Source organism: Sabethes cyaneus, chromosome 1, assembly GCF_943734655.1.
Source record: "Sabethes cyaneus chromosome 1, idSabCyanKW18_F2, whole genome shotgun sequence".
Taxonomy (NCBI): Eukaryota; Metazoa; Arthropoda; class Insecta; order Diptera; family Culicidae; genus Sabethes; species Sabethes cyaneus.
Window position 1 is genome coordinate 148,796,412 of NC_071353.1, and position 16,141 is coordinate 148,812,552.

General features: G+C 38.7%; 1 protein-coding gene across 1 annotated transcript in view; it reads right to left on the reverse strand.

Annotated features, from left to right (window-relative positions):
* The window catches only part of LOC128735700 (protein abrupt), a 108,567-nt gene that overhangs the window by 37,221 nt on the left and 55,205 nt on the right, over positions 1 to 16,141 (reverse strand). The window contains exon 2 of the mRNA XM_053830187.1: positions 445 to 514. The gene's annotated coding sequence lies outside the window, so the exon portion shown is untranslated. The remainder of the gene's footprint in view (positions 1 to 444; positions 515 to 16,141) is intronic.

Below are 16,141 nucleotides of genomic sequence, written 5' to 3' on the forward strand. Positions count from 1 at the left end.
CACGAGCCACAAAGGAAGCACATTTTCGCGAAAAAAAAACGGAAGGATTCCAGTTTTAGGCAAGACGCAGCGTGCAACAGTTGGAATTTGCACTGTTTTACTTCCTTTCACACAAGTATAACTAAGCTACGACTAAAATTTGCGTATTTTCAGTAAATTTCACAAACCTCTCAACAATTCGACTCTTGCAAACACTCACGTCAATTTAAGACTAAAAGCCCCAAACACGTGGCTGGGTTACAACAGCAGGCGTTGAAATTCAACCGCCCTGATCGATTTACAGTCGACGCTCTCGGAGCATTCAAAGGGGAAATAAGCGTTTGACATTTGACAAAAAATCGATCAACTAATATCGAAACATCGATTTCGATCAGTTTTCGATGAATTTTGATACTATTTTTGTTTTGAATGTTGTTATAGTTGATTTTAAATGATGAAACTTACCGATCAATTACATGGAGCTGATAAACCGTCCAGTAAAGGATGTTCACTTATGTCATGAGAGGATGGCAAACTGCAAAAAATTGAAATTAAAAATAAAGCTATTAGAAATTTATCAACAGAAAAAAACTTTCAACTAACGACTAAAGTCAAGCTGGATTAGAACAAAATTAACGACAGTCGAACAAAGAACAAAATAACCCTCACAGACACAATCAATTTACTTCACATCCAATCAACCGGCACCGCCGGAACGCAGCTTCAACCAACCACCCAACCCAACCAATATCGGAAGGCAAGAAGCGCAGGCAGAAGAGAGAGCGAAAAAAAGCTTTCAGCACAACGAAGGAATGTAGGAGATAAATTATTTTCTTTTTAAATATTTGAAATTTTCTAGCAGCGCAGCATCACAACTGCTGCTCAAAGCAAAAGCGCACAAAAACGACGACGACGACGACGGACGTCGAGAACGACGAAAAACGCGCGCGCAAGGCGGCGGAAAACTGCAGACGGACACGGACAGAGTATGGATGGGGCCGATCCGATCCTCCGGATCGGTCACCGGTATAGTGCTCGGTGCTCGCGCGCTCGCTCGCGGAGCGGGAAAAAGCTCGTTCAAAGATAATTGAACTTTTTTTTCTGCTTCTTCCTTCGATGCTGCTGCTGCTGGCTGCTGCTGTTCACGGGTTTTCTCACTCGCTGCTGGGTTCCCCGCCGCTGCCGCCGTCATCATCATCATTATCCTGAGATTCCCTCTTGATATAGGTTGGAGGAACATTTTCAGTGCAGTTCCTTTTCGCTCTTTCTCCTTCCGATCCGCGTCATTATCAGCAGCAGCAGCAGCAGCACCCAGCACGTGTGTGGACTTGGGACGAAGGATTGGGGATCCAAACGTGCACACACGGGCGCTGCGCGCGTTAACATATGACTTTCGGAAGTGAGCTTACCGAAAATAGATTTTTCGGAAAGTCCTTCCTTTCAATTTCAAGAGAAAACTTACAATCGGGTCACCCCTCGCGGCACGAAAATAAATCTTTTTCCTTTTTCTTTCGCTGTTAAATGTTAATGCAAAGTAGAAGAAGGAAAAAAAAGTTGTATAAAATGAAAAATCATCTTTTTCCTAGGAGTTCTTTTTTCTATCCATGCTTTTCACCTCACCTCCGGTGTGTTCGACCCGGACCCAGCGCACTTCGCCGAACGGGACGGTCCCAACGGGTTCGCTCTTGTCGTGGCCATCGTCGCCGTCCCCGTCGTCGTCGTCGTCGTTTCGATTCGGTTTTTTTTCTTCCTTCGCTCGCTCGCTCATAGCATATAATATATATTTTTCTGTAATAAAAAAATCTTTGTCCCCTCACCGTTCCGGTTGTTCCCGTTCCGTCCCGGTGTCCCGGTCGTCCCGGGTGGGACGAAGTGAACCAACGAAGTTGCCCTGTTTGATGACGGTGTTCTTTTTTACTGGTATTTCAATCTTTTTTTTTTGTTGCTTCCAGTTTCTGCTGCTTTCGTTTTGCGCAATTCATGCCCCAGCCCAGCGGGCTGACTGGCTGGCAAGCTCTGTGCTGCGACTATGCTCTACACAACAGGAGAAATCGATTTTGAAACAATTTTTTTGAATTTTTCAAAGATAAGTTTACCATCAGCGCACACACACACACACACACCTTCGTACTCGAGTTTGAGTTCGAGTTGGAATTTCTATCGGAAAGATCGTTTCGTCGATTATGGAGGAGAGAGGCACCCACCACCTTCGAGCAACTAAGCAACCCGTGATTATTTTATAGCTGTAAATTTTGCTCGGATGGATGCAGACTGACGGAACGTCAGATTCTTTCTGACGTCAGCTCAGGGAATGGAACTTGAGAAATGAAACATTACTGTACCAATAAGTCTGGAAACCGTCAATTAAATAAATAAGAAGCTGCCAAACCATGAAAGCATGTGAGATTTCGCGTCCCAAAATTGGGGCGTAAGTCCAAGTCCAGACCCATTTCTAAGTCTCTGTGTTGTTTTCTATTTTCTTTTACTGTTTTCTGCTTTTAAAGATGAGACAGTAAAATGAAGCAGGAAAAGAGGAAAAACGTTCAACAAAACGAGAAAAAATGAAAGAAAAAATTAATACGAAACCCGTAGCAGAACAGAGAAAATCAAGAGGAAAATCAGGAATGAATAGGCAGCGATAGGAAAAGAACAACGGAACAGAGGAACAGAAAAAGAGCAACGGAAAGGGAAAAGGAGGAAAACCGAGACAAGATTAGAGGGAAAAGAGAGCAGATAGCAAGATAAAACAACAGGGAAAAGAAAAATAAACCGATCCGTTGACAAGACAGATCGGTGGACAAGGCAGACCCGTAAAATGGCGAGAAAAAAACGAAAATTGGGAGAAAAAAAGGAAAGCAGAATAAACGTGACAGAAAAGAAGAAAAAACGACTCATCAAAATGAGCAAAATGGGAAACATACAAAGTCTTTTAGTGGGGCTTTCAACCGGTAGTTGGTTCGCCTCAATTAAAAAAAAAACAATAAAACAGGAAACGAAAGAGAGGAAGGGAAAAGGAAAGAGAGAAAATGGTACAGAAAATTACAAAAAACGAATGAAAAACAAAAGGAAACACAGGACTGAAAATAAGAAAAAAATGGGACAGGAAACGGAGAAAAAAAGTGGAAAATATGAAGAAAAAAAGAAAACTGACACAAATCGTGTCAAGGGAGAGAAAACGGGACGTGAAACGAGAAAAAATGGAAAGAACGCAGTAGAAAACAGAGAAAACGAGACGAAAGAGAGGAGACTGGAAAGAGAGATAAGGAGAACGGAAGAGAAAAGAAAAAAAAATTATGAAGAAAACGAAGAACAAACAAAAAAGAACAAAAGAGGGGGAAAATACGGGAGTAGGAAAATGGAGAAACGAGAACAGAAAAAGAGTAAAATGAAAGAAAGAAAATGAAAACGGAACACAAACGGGATAAAACGGAAAGAAAAACAGAACGTGACAGAAAAGACGGAGAAGCGGAACATAATAACACGAAGACCAGATGAAAACGAATAGATAAGGACGGAAAATATCATAAAACGAGAAAGGAAAAAAGGAAAAACGGGTTAACAGTAAGAAACGGAAGGAAAAAACGCAAAACTGGAATTAAAAGAGAAAAACAAGAGAAAACTAGACACATAGAGAGAAGACGGGACAAAAAAGGAAAAAACGTGATAAAAGGTAGGTAAGTGGAGAAGGAAAAATAGAGGGAGAGAGAGAAGAGAATTAACAATAAACAATAAAATTGGAAACGAAAGAGCACGGAAGAGACGAAAACGGAAACATAGAAAATGAGTAAACAAGACATAAAACAACATAAAATGCAAAAAGAAAAGAGGAAAAACGAGTTGACAGTGAATAGCGAAAGTAAAATGACGTAAAACTGAAAACAAAAGAGAAAGACAAGGGAAAACGAGGCACATAGTGAGAATACGGGACAGAAAAAGACTGACGAGTAGACTGCTGCTGTCTGTAATAAAAATGGAAAATATCTGCGACCAATGCACAGTGGTCCAAAAGGGCGAAAAGCGGAGCTTTTTTCCTGGTGTCTTTCGCTTTCATTTTATCATTTATGGTCTTCAGCACTTGTGTTCGTATGAAAATCCCCCTTACTCTAAAGCTGTCAAAAGATAATTATTGCTTACCTATAATGAAAATAAAAAAATAACTTTTTTGTGTTAGGAAATATAGACATAGTTTCTTCGGCAAAGTTGTAAATAATGTAAAAACAGGCAGCTTTGCAGAAGAAATAAAATTTCTATCTTTATCGAGTGCTGAACTATAGGGCATATTCTTTGTAATTTGTTTAAAAATTAGTTTTACATTCTTAGCTTTAGTTAGTTGCATTTTACAAGAGTACAATGTTCTAGGCAACTATCGAAGCGCTCAAAACATACGTTTTCGCAGCAAACCGTAAATCTCTGGGACTTTTACTTTCTAAGGTATCATATATTCAAACTTTAAATTTCCGCTGCTTCACGAACCTACAGGGTAAAATGGGGCAAGTGGATTTATGAAATCAGTGCTTCATCTTAAAGCTTAAGTCGAGTACTATAAACTTGTGTGGGTTCCACTTGTCCCCAACAACCCAAATGAGAGTATGACAAGCATACGCTTCATGGGTCTTGCGTTCGCTAAAGGCTCGATACACGTCCATTTTTTTGTGTTAGTAGATAGACACCTGGTTTCTTCGGCAAAATTATGGAAATTATAAAGGCAAACAACTTTGCTAAAGAAATGACATTTCTATCTCTATCGAGTGTAGGGCTATAGAGCATTTTCTTTGGAAATTGTTTTAAAAATTAGTTTTCCATTCTTAGCATATGTTGGTTGCATTTTACAAGAAGATATAGTTCTAGGTGATAATCGAAGGACTTAAAATAGACGCTTTTGCAGAAGATTGCAAATCTCTAGGATCTTTCCTTACAAAGTTATCGCTTTTGGCTCGAGAAGTTAAAGAAAAATAAACCTTGAATAAACGATAACTTTGTGAGGAAAGGTCCAAGAGATTTGCAATCTTCTGCAAAAACATGTGTTTCGAGTCCATCAATAAACGCCTAGAACCACATACTCCTGTAAAATGCAACCAACATACGCTAAGTATGAAAAACTCATTTTTAAAGAATTTCCAAAGAAAATGCTCTATAGCTCTGCACTCGGTGGAGACAGAAATGTCATTTCTTTAGCAAAGTTGTTTTCTTTTGTATTTTCCGTAACTTGGCCGAAGAAACCATGTGTGTCTATCTACTAACACAATAAAATGGACGTGTATCGAGCCTTTAGCTGCTGCGATAACTCAGCAAGTAAAGGTCCAAGAGATTCGCGGTCTTGCGCAAAAACGTGTATTTTGAGTGCTTTGATAATTGCCTAGAACATTATATTCTTGTAAAACGCAACTAAGAAAAGCCAAGTATGAAAAACCAATTTTTAAAGAAGTTTCAAAGAATATGCCCGCCTATAGTTCAGCACTCGATAAAGATAGAAATTTTATTTCTTCAGCAAAGTTGCTTGTTTTTACATTATTTACAACTTTGTCAAAGAAACTATGTCTACATTTCCTGACACAAAAAAGTTATTCAATGACTAAATTTTGACAGTTTTAGATTAAGGGGGATATTCATACAAACAAAAGTGCTGAAGACCATCATAAATGATAAAATGAAAAAAAGTTCAACTTTTCACCCTTTAGGACTACTGTGCACCGTACGAACTACAGCAAATACGGGGCCGTCAGCGGTCTCCAGAGGACGTTTGACAATAAGAGTAGCATTCATATTCGATTTCCATCTATCGCGCCAAACCCTTCGTGAACGATTCAACCGCTCCTTCAGCCGGTCCAATTGACTTGTCTATCCGTTTTAGTTATATTTATGTGAATTTATTACTATTTTTTACACTTGACCACTGGTTTTAGGAAGTTAGACCATCATTAGGACCATGTAAGTCTGTTGATGTAATAAACAAATAAGAAATAAGATCCATGGACAAGATAGACTGGCGGGCTAGACAAATCCATGGACAAGCCATACCGATGGACAAGACAGATCCACGGACAGGACAGACCGATGGACAAGACAGATCCATGGATAAGACAGACCGATAGACCAAACAGAGCGCTGGACAAGACAGACCGATGTACAAGACAGATCGATGGACAAGATAGACCGATGCACTGTGGGAAAAAACGAGCAAAAAATAAAAAAGGCACAATTAAGATACGCCCTGCAGGTTGGTTGATAAAATATAGATGATCTTATGAAAAAATTTCCGGAGAATCGTGTGGTGCCAACCCCTTTCCTCTTTCTCATCGGGGCTTTCAACCGGTAGTTGGTTCGCCTCAAATAAAAATTAAAAATAAAATTTAAAAAACAACAAAACTAGACACGAAAGAGAGAAAGGCAAGAGGAAAGAGGGAAAGCGGGAAAGAAAATAACAAAAAACGAATGAAAAACAAGAGGACTGAAAATAAGAAGAAAAAAACGGGTCAAAAAAACAACGAAAAAATGGCAAACAACAAGAAGAAAAGTTGCATGAAAAAAAAGAAAAACGAAACGAATCGTGTCATGGGAAGAAAAACGGGACGTAAAACGAACCAAAAAAAGTAGGAGCGAAAAAAAAACGGGAGAAAAGGGGGAAAACGAGGCAAAATATAGGAGACTTGACAGAAAAATAAGGAGAACGAAAGAGAAAAAAAAAGAAATATGAGTGAAAAGAACGATACAGAAAACGAAGAAAACAAGAAAGAAAATAAGGACAAACTGGATAAGAAAATGGAAAAGGAGAAAAAACGGAGCGTAATGAAAGTACAAGAGTAAGAAAATGGAGAGACGAAAACAGAAAAAGAGGAAAGAATGAAAAAAATTAAAAAGAAACACAAACGGAATAAAATGGAAAGAAAAACAGAACGTAACAGAAAGAGAGGAAAAGGAAAACCTGAAGCAACAAAAATGGAAACAAAGAAAATGACAGAAAATATTAACACAAAACGAGAAAGTAAAAGAGGAAAAACGGGTTGACAGTGAAAAATGGAAGGAAAAAGGTGAAAAACTGAACAAAGAAAAAAAACAAGGGAAAACGAGACATATAGAGATGACGGGACAGAAAAAAGGTGACAAAAGATGGGCAAATGAGGAAGAAAAAATAGGGCAAACAAGAATGGGAAAAGAGAACACAAAACATGAGGGATTTGAAGGCATAAGAAGAATAACGATGAAAACGGGTAATAGAGGTCAAACGTTATATAAAACAGGTGTTGAAAATGGGAATGGGAACGGAAAATGGGACAGTAAAAGAAGAAAAGTAAAACAGAAAAAACGAATCAAAGTTATACAAAACAGAAAAATACGAAAAAACGTGGCATCTAAAAGGGGACAACGGTACAGACAAAGACGGAAAGCAAGAAGGGAAGGGGATAAAAAGATTTAGGGAAAGATAAATGGGAAAAAAAAGAAAAAACGGAAGGAAAATGCATGAAAGTGATTGAAATTACAAGAGGAAAAACAGGATTGAAAAAAGACAAAAAATGAGAAAAATAAAGAAGAAAAGTGGCATGAAAAAAAGAAAAACGAATGAAGCAAATATTATCATGGGAGAGAAAACGAAATAAGAAAAAGTGGAAGAGAAGAAAACAGCAGAAAAAAGGGAAAACGAGACAAAATAGAGGAGACTTGATAGAAGGAGGAAGAAGACGGAAAAGAATAGAAGAAATATGAATGGAAAAACGTTTAAGAAGACGAAGAAAATAAGGACAAATTGGAAAAGAAACGGAGTCAAAAAACAAACGAAAATACGAGGGTAGGAAAATGGAGAAGCGAGGACAGAAAAAGAGCAAAATGAAAACGAAACACAAACGGGATAAAAGCAGAAAAGGAAGAAGAACAAAACAGACGAAAACGAAAAAATGGAAAAGAACTAAACGGGACAGAAAACAACGTAAAACGAGAAAGGTAAAAAAGAAAAACGTGTTGAAAATGGAAAACAGAACGGAAAAAGACGAAAAACGAGACACGTAGAGAGAAGACGGATCAGAAAAAGAAAAAAAAACGTGACAAATGGTGAGGGATGAAAAAAAAGGGAAAACGAGGCAACAACTGGAATACGAAGGACAAAACATAATAGCCAGAGAGAGAAAAGAAAACCGATAGAGGAAACGATGAAAACGGGTAATAACGCAATATAGAATGGGAATTAAGAAAATGAGAGTGGGGTGGAAAAATAGGACAGAAAAAGAACAAAAGTAAAAGCAGGAAAAACGGACCAAACAAAAGATAAATCGACACAGAAAAACACGAAAAACGCCGCATCTAAAAGAGGACAACGGTACAGATCTATTTCTATGTTTCTGTTTTGTTTTCTATTTTCTTTTTCTGTTTTCTGTCTTTAACCTTTGCGTCCCCGACATCAAAAATGAAGGTACTTTCAGTTACACTTTTGGCTCTATCTCCACTGATTTTAAATCGATTTTTATGCAACTAGTCTTGAAAGAACCAGATTAGATTGGCCTTTAATGGAAAAATACGCAGGTAAATTATGGTAGTCACTAATAATTACTTTTACACTTTCATGTAAAGCGCGAAAAAAAGCAGGAGAAATGAAAAAAAAATGGGCGGCTATAAACAAGATTACAAAAAAAGAACGGAATAGAGAAAGAGGAACGGAACTTCAAGCAGAAAAAAAGTAAAACGAGAGACAAAAGGAAGGAAATCGAGACAACAATCGAGGAAAGACGGCACAGAAACAGAAAAAAATGTCAGTAAAAGTGAGAAAATGGAAGAAAAGAAGAGGGAAAACGGTACAAATAGCGGAAGGTGACAACATATTACTATCTAAATAAATCAAAAAAGAGTAGAAAAATAGCGAGGGAGTGAAAAAAGCGATAAAGGACACGAATAAAACTGGCAAATGAAATATAAAAAGAAAAATATGGGACATGATACCGGAAAATGGGACAGAGAAAGAAGCAAGAAACAGGAATTCACCAAAGAAACTGAGAAGAAAAAGACGAAAAATGAGAGATCAAAAGGGGAAAACAGAATAAACGTGACAGAAAAGAAAACAAAACCAGTTATCGAAAGGAGGAAAATGGAAAACAGGCAACGACGGACATCGAGAAGGTAAAAGGTTTTATTTATTTCCTTTTCTTTTGTGGGGCTTGGGCTTGGGTTCACCTTAATTAAAGATAATCAACAAAAAACAATACAATTGGAAACGAAAGAGCATGGAAAAAGGAAAGAGGGAAAACGAGAAAAAACAACAAAAAACGAGTGAAAAACAAGAGGAAAAAAAGGAGTGAAAGTAAGAAAAGAAAGGGACAGTAAACGAAGAAGAAAAGTGGCATGAAAAAAAGAAAAATGAAACAAATCGTGTTGTGAGGGGGGGGAGGTAACGAGAAAACAAGACAATAAGTGGAAAAAAAGGAAACGAAGGGCATAATGAAGGAGACTGGACAGAAAGACAGATAAAACAGAAGAACGGAACAGAAAAGAAGGAAAAACGATAAAGAAAACTCTGCAAGGACCGAACGGAGCAATAAAGGTTATGGAAAAAGAAGAAAAAAAAAAATGAAAACGAAATGGTATAAAACGGAAATAAAAACAGAGCGTAACAGAACATGAGTTGAAGCAGTAAAGGAAGAACAAAAGAGACGAAAACGGAAACATAGAACATGAGTAAACCAGACATATAACATAAAACGAAAAACGAAAAGGAGGAAAAACGAGTTGACAGTGAAAAACGAAAGTAAAATGACGTAAACCTGAAAACAAAGGAGAAAGACAAGGGAAAACGAGGCACATGGAGGGAATACGGGACAGAAAAGAGGGAAAACGTGACAAAAAGTGGGTAAACGGGGAAGAAAAAGTAGGGAAAACGCGACAAGAATGGGAAAACAAACCACAAAACAAGAGAAACCAGAAAAATTGCAAGAAAGCAAAGAAACACGAAGGAGAGAGGTAAACGCGATATAAAAATGGGAATGGGTAGGGAAAATGGAAAAGAAAAAAATGAAACGCAAAACAAGAAACCACGGACCAAAGAAAAAGGTAAAACGAAACAAAAAATAGGAAAACATGGGGAATCTAAAAGAGGGCAACTGTACAATCAAAAAGGGAAAACGAGAAAGAAAGGAGATAAAAAAATTTAGAAAAAGTAAAAGCAGAAAAAAGAGACAAAAGAAAAAAAACGATGGACAACGGGAAAGAAAAATGCATGAAAATGATTGAAATACAAGAGGAAAAACAGGACAGAAAAAGGGGACAAAAAAAGAAGAAAAGTGTCTTGTCAATCTTGTCAAAACAATGTAAAACGAAATTAAAAAAGTGGAAGAGAAGAAAACAGGAGAAAAAAAGGAAAACGAAGCAAAATGAAAGAAACTTGATAGAAAAATAAGAAGAAGAGTAAGAGTAAAGAAGAAATATGTAAGAAAAGAACAAAAAAACGAAGAAAATAAGGACAAATTGGAAAAGAAACGGAGCCAAAAAACGAACGAAAATACGAGGGTAGGAAAATGGAGAAGCGAGGACAGAAAAACAGCAAAATGAAAACGAAACACAAACGGGATAAAACAGAAAACAGAAAAGGAGGAAAAGCAGAAAACGGAAGAACACAACAGACTAAAACGGAAAAATAGAAAAGAACTAAACGGGACAGAAAACAACGTAAAACGAGAAAGGTAAGGAAGAAAAACGGGTTGAAAATGGAAAACAAGAACAAAGACGAAAGACTGAAAAGAAAAGAGAAAAACAAGGCAAAACGAGACACATAGAGAGAAGACGGGACAAATAAAGAAAAACAAAAGTGACAAATGGTGGGTAAAAGGGAACGAAAACGAGGGAAAACGAGGCAAGAACTAGAAAACGAAGCACAAAACAAGAGAAACCTGAAGTCGTAAGAAGTATAGCGAGAGAGAGAGCAAAGAAAACCGATAGAGGAGACAATGAAAACGGGTAATGGAGGTCAAATGCGATATAAAATGGGAATTGAAAGCGGGAATGGGATAGGAAAATGGGACAGAAAAAGAAGTAAAGTAAAACAGGAAACCATGGACCAAAGAAAAACTTAAAAGGAAACAGAAAAATGTTGAAAAACGGGGAATCTGAAAGTAAAGAACGGTACAGATAAAGACGGAAAATAAGAAGGAAAGGAGATAAAAAGATTTAGAGAAAGAAAAAGGAAAAAAGAAACAAAAAGCGGGAATGAAAAAGATGGAAAACGAGGAAGAAAAATGCAAAAAAATGGTTGAAAAACGAGATGAAAAAAAGAACTCAAAATAAGAACAGCAAACTACGAAAAACCGAACAGTGAAACAGGAAACACGTGACAGAAAAAATAGAATACAAAAAATGGAAGGAAAAAGAAGAAAAGTGGGAATAAAAACCAAGAAAACGGTACAGAAAACAAGAACAAAGGTAGCAAAAATTTTAAACGGGTCTGGAAAAGAGAAAAAATGAAATAGAAAAAATGCAAAACGTGTTAGAAGGTAAGACGAAATATGTTATTCCTAATTTCAAGTAAAACTTCGTGTCTAATATAAAACAGGCGATGAAAGGACAGTAAAAATACGATGAAAGGTTGATAAAAATACGGCGAAAGATCTTGATAATATGCCGGATTTAACATGAAAATACGTTGAAATCCAATACACTGCAGCAAGATGACAAAAGAATGACGAAAAGGCAATAAAAAGACAACATTTTTGTTGCATTGATAACAAATAAAACAACGAAAAAATGGAAAAAAATGTGACGAAAAGACAAAAAAAAATGACGAAACAACGACAAAAGACAATAAAAAGATGACAAGAAAACGAATATAAGACGACGAAATAACGATGAAAATATGCCAAAAATTATTAAAAGATGGCTAAAATACGATTAAAATTTGTTGACAAAAAAAGGGAAACAAAATTCAGCAAAAAAAAATGAAAAACGACAAAAAGTTGTTTGAAAAGATGTCTAATAAACACAGCGGAAGAACAACGCAGAGGCAGTAAAACTGACAACTGACAACAAAGAAGACGACAGAAAAACAGCAAAAAGGCGACTCGAAAGGACAGTAAAAATGGCGAAACGACGATAGACAATGACAAAAAACGAAAAAAAGATTACGGAATGAGGACGAAAAGGCGACAAAAGTAATCGAAAAGCGAAAATACGTTGGCAAAGAGACTATAAAAAGATGATAAAAATACGTATTTTTATCATCTTTTCATAGTCTCTAATGGGGAAAGAAGGCAAAAGACGACGGAAAGATGACGAAAAAGTGGTAAAAAGACGATGAAAAAAAGGAAAACGACCAAAATACGATGAAAAATTATCGAAAAAGCTGCAAATAAATGCAAAAAAGCGATAAAAAGATAGCACCACAACGACAAGAAATGCCCAAAAAGACCATAAATGACGACAAAACGATATCGTCAAACCAAGATCACAAAGGTGGTAAAAAGTGAAACGAAAATCGTTCAAAAGGAGACCAAAAGACAATGTAAAGATGCCAGACCGAAAAACGACTAACAGATGTTAAAAAAGACCACAAGAAAACGACAAGTAAAAGGTGACAGAATACACATAACAAAAAAAGATACAGTTAAGAGTTAAAAACAAAGGGCGAAAAGACGAAGCAAAGTCTGGCCAGCGCTTTTGTAAACAGATCGGAGTCCTCTGTCATTCTGGTAGTAGATGTGGGTGCAACTATCAACGTCAATAACTTCAACAACTCGTAACTTGTCCCAGTCCATGGAATATTGCAGCCCCGAAAACGTATTCCCCTGTTCGAGTGAAGTGAGTGGATCAACACCTCTAGCTTCAGTTTTTGAACAAACTGGCTTTAGGCCAACATCTTTAGCGCGAAATTTCTCACAGAATTCGAGAAACACAACTCCAATGTTAAAAGCGGGGCACGGATCAACAACGCACGGTGCTCATCGTCGCTGGCGACTGCAAATTTCCACCCTCCAGCTTTAAGTTGCTTTAAGTTTCTTCGTCCGTCACCACGATATAACTTACGTTTGTCAGCTACTCAGCTCGGTGGTACAGCTTTCTGGCGCGAGTTTTGGACACCGCGATTTGTTTGTCGTGTCGGTTCGGTACCTTCCGAACCTTGAGAACGTGAACGACGCATCGCGAATCTGGTTTGGGGTCAGCGCCTGAATCGATTCAAACATTCCTGGTCTTCGACTTTTTTCGACTTGAATGGATGATTCAAACTGGTTTAATGCTTGTCCCACTCTCACCATTCGTTACTGTGGCACTGGCCACGCGCTCCGGGCCTAATTGGTGCTTCTTGTTTTGAGGTTCTTGTTAAGAGAACTTCCTGGCCGCTGTTCACATAGCTTTCTCACTTGCACCTTCCAAATTTGCTAACTTTCTTAGTTCTTACAATCACAATTGTACACAATTTTTCAGGTGTTGTTCTATTGAAAGGCCACGAATTTTCAAAAAAAAACACTGCCGGAAGAAATATACCGCTGCACAGGAGCTGACAGGTAAAAGTAAACAACAGGATGCAGCCATAGAGATGGACTGGAACACTACAATATGAAGGGTTGCGAAAATTGCAGCAAGCTACTTTCTGGAACAGTCTTAATGTGTAAATCTATGAGTTATTGGGAACATTGGGGCCGTAATCAAATTCTTCATTTGCCATTAAAAAAAAGAATGAATCAAATTTCTCACATTTAACTAACGGTCTAAGCTGGCTATGAAAAACATTTTCTTTAATCAAAACCCGTTGTTTTTGTTTAAAACCTAACAACAGCTAGCTAGGCTAGCTGCCACCACACAAAGTCCTATATTTCCAGCCAGCCAGTCAGCCAGGCCAGCCCCCACCCCGAGTCCGGCCGGGTAACCCAACCGAACGTCTTTTGCGGCCCTCATCTGTTCTTCTAGCATGCAGCATCAGCCGTCGTCGTCGTTTTGCTTTTTCACACACAAAGCCCCACAGCTTCAAGTTGTGCTTTTTTCAACTATCAAATGCAACAAATTCCCCTGCCTGCCACCTAACTAGCAACCACTCCTTCCAACCGGCTGTGTGCTGATCGTACGTACGTACGTACGTAGTCAACGAATCTATTGAATGCAATTTTGCCACCGCCGCTTCGTCCGGCCTCCGGCCGTCTTTCCCTGTGCCCTGCTATGCACTTTTCTTGTTGTTGCTGTTGGCTGCTGCACCAACCACCGCAACCATTTGGGCTCGCTCCGTTCTCTTCGCTCTGCGCTAGCACCAAGTAGGCGGAAGGCGGAAAAACTATGCTTGCATTCGGCATCGGCATCATCGGCAAGAATGAGGAACAGAGAGGGAGAGAAAAGCCCCGAGAGCGCACATTCATCTCGTCGTCGTAGCCGTGGCGATGATTGGATGATAGTTTTTTCCACACTCTGTTTCACTATTTCGTTCTAAGCTGTTTGCGCTTTTTTTTGTCTTCCTTTCTCTCGATATTATTGCTGCCGCATTAGATGCGATCCGTTGATAGCAGTAGCAGCGCATTCAGCATTCACACAAGATGGTGAATGAAAAACGAAGGAGGTCATCACATCAGCTGAACCGGCAAAAAGGCCAGGGCCATGGATTGCTGCGCTTTTTTTTCTGCCGCTCGCTCGTACTGTCAGGCTTAACTTGATTAGAAGCTTGCAAGCAACCCTTGCACGATTGGGTGGAAAAACATTTCGCGATTTTTAAGCTTTCTTGTCCCCCCGCTGGATGAGTCATCGGATTTGAACGCACGCAGCTGTCATTTCCCCAAAAAGGAATACAGAAAACCACAAACTTAATATGTTAATCGTTCCGAAAATCCCCAATTCCCAAATTCATTATAAATGGGCAATTCAATTGGTCTGTGACTGATCGACACTCCACCATCTGTCTTTCGCGCCTTTCGAAAATTACCCACCAACGGCGGTGGTGCGCGGTGGCAGCTCCCCGCCCATAACCTTCAGAACCGCTGCTGGTGGCTGCGCTCGGCTTGTTTCCTTGCCCTAACCGTCGCGTCGTGCAAAGGCTGTTATCTATCGCCCAACAACTATTCGAAAAATGGCATAAAAGACGAACACTCAATACTCTGGTCTCTGGTCTGGTCGTTCGTTTCGTCGTTTTGCGCGAAGCACAACAAACAAGCAAAACATTCAATGCCACTTAAGTAACGGGTAACACGAAAGGGGCGACAACGACGGCCGGGCCGGGCCGGCCCGAGCAGGCAACTGGCGTCGGATCTCTTGTTTTGCTGACTGACTGACTGACTGGTGGTTGGTGTTGAGTTGAGTCAAAGAAAAATCACGTCAAAAAATTTCAAACTAATTCGCCTCGCTTTTGAAGTTAGTCATTGAAATAAATTATTTTGTAGTTGTGTCAGCCCGTACGCGCGCGAGTACACGTCATTTTTTACCAACCCCTCCGCCTCACGCGTCAGGCCAGGCCGCACGCAGCCAGCCACCAACCTCCAATGGGTCGTTACAATCGCAGCAGGCTCTGCTCTGATGGTGCGGTGGTTTGCCGTTTAATTTTTCTGCTGGTGTGACCCAGAAACCGTTCGGAACTTTTTGTGCTCCTTATTGCGTGTGTCTTTTTTTTGTTTGTTTTGAGCTATTGAAAAAAAAAGACTTAGTTTGGTAAGCTTCGTGAGAGTGTGTCCCTCGTTGGTGTTAGACAGACGTAAGTGTTGCGCTACATACTTATTTTGGGGAAATTAATGTTTTTCCTATCACAATTCCGGCGACTGCACTATGGGTCAGAAATTAAAATTTCGGGACAAAAATATTTGCGGTTAAACGGCATGTCACAGCTCAATGTGGTCTTGCTAGGGCAACTTTTTGAATAAAAAATTGATGCATGTATTGAAGGGGTCGTCCAATATTAAAGCGTTACTTTAACAACGATTGAGTAATAACTTTTTGAGTAAACATTTTTTCACCTTTTTGGTTTCAAAATATTAAAGATAAACCAATTTCAAGTAATTTTTCTGAAGATATGAAACTTCTACCTTTCACCCATTTTCAGCAATAGACTCTTGTTTATAAACGACCCCTCAAAACACATTTCTTCTTGTAACATGTTTATTTCAACAGACAGCTCAATGTGATGTTCTAGGAAATATTTTGCACATGAAAGAGGAATATTTTTGCTAAAAGCTGTTTTGCTTTATATGCATTAATTAATAAGATATAACTGATTTTAGGTTAAAAA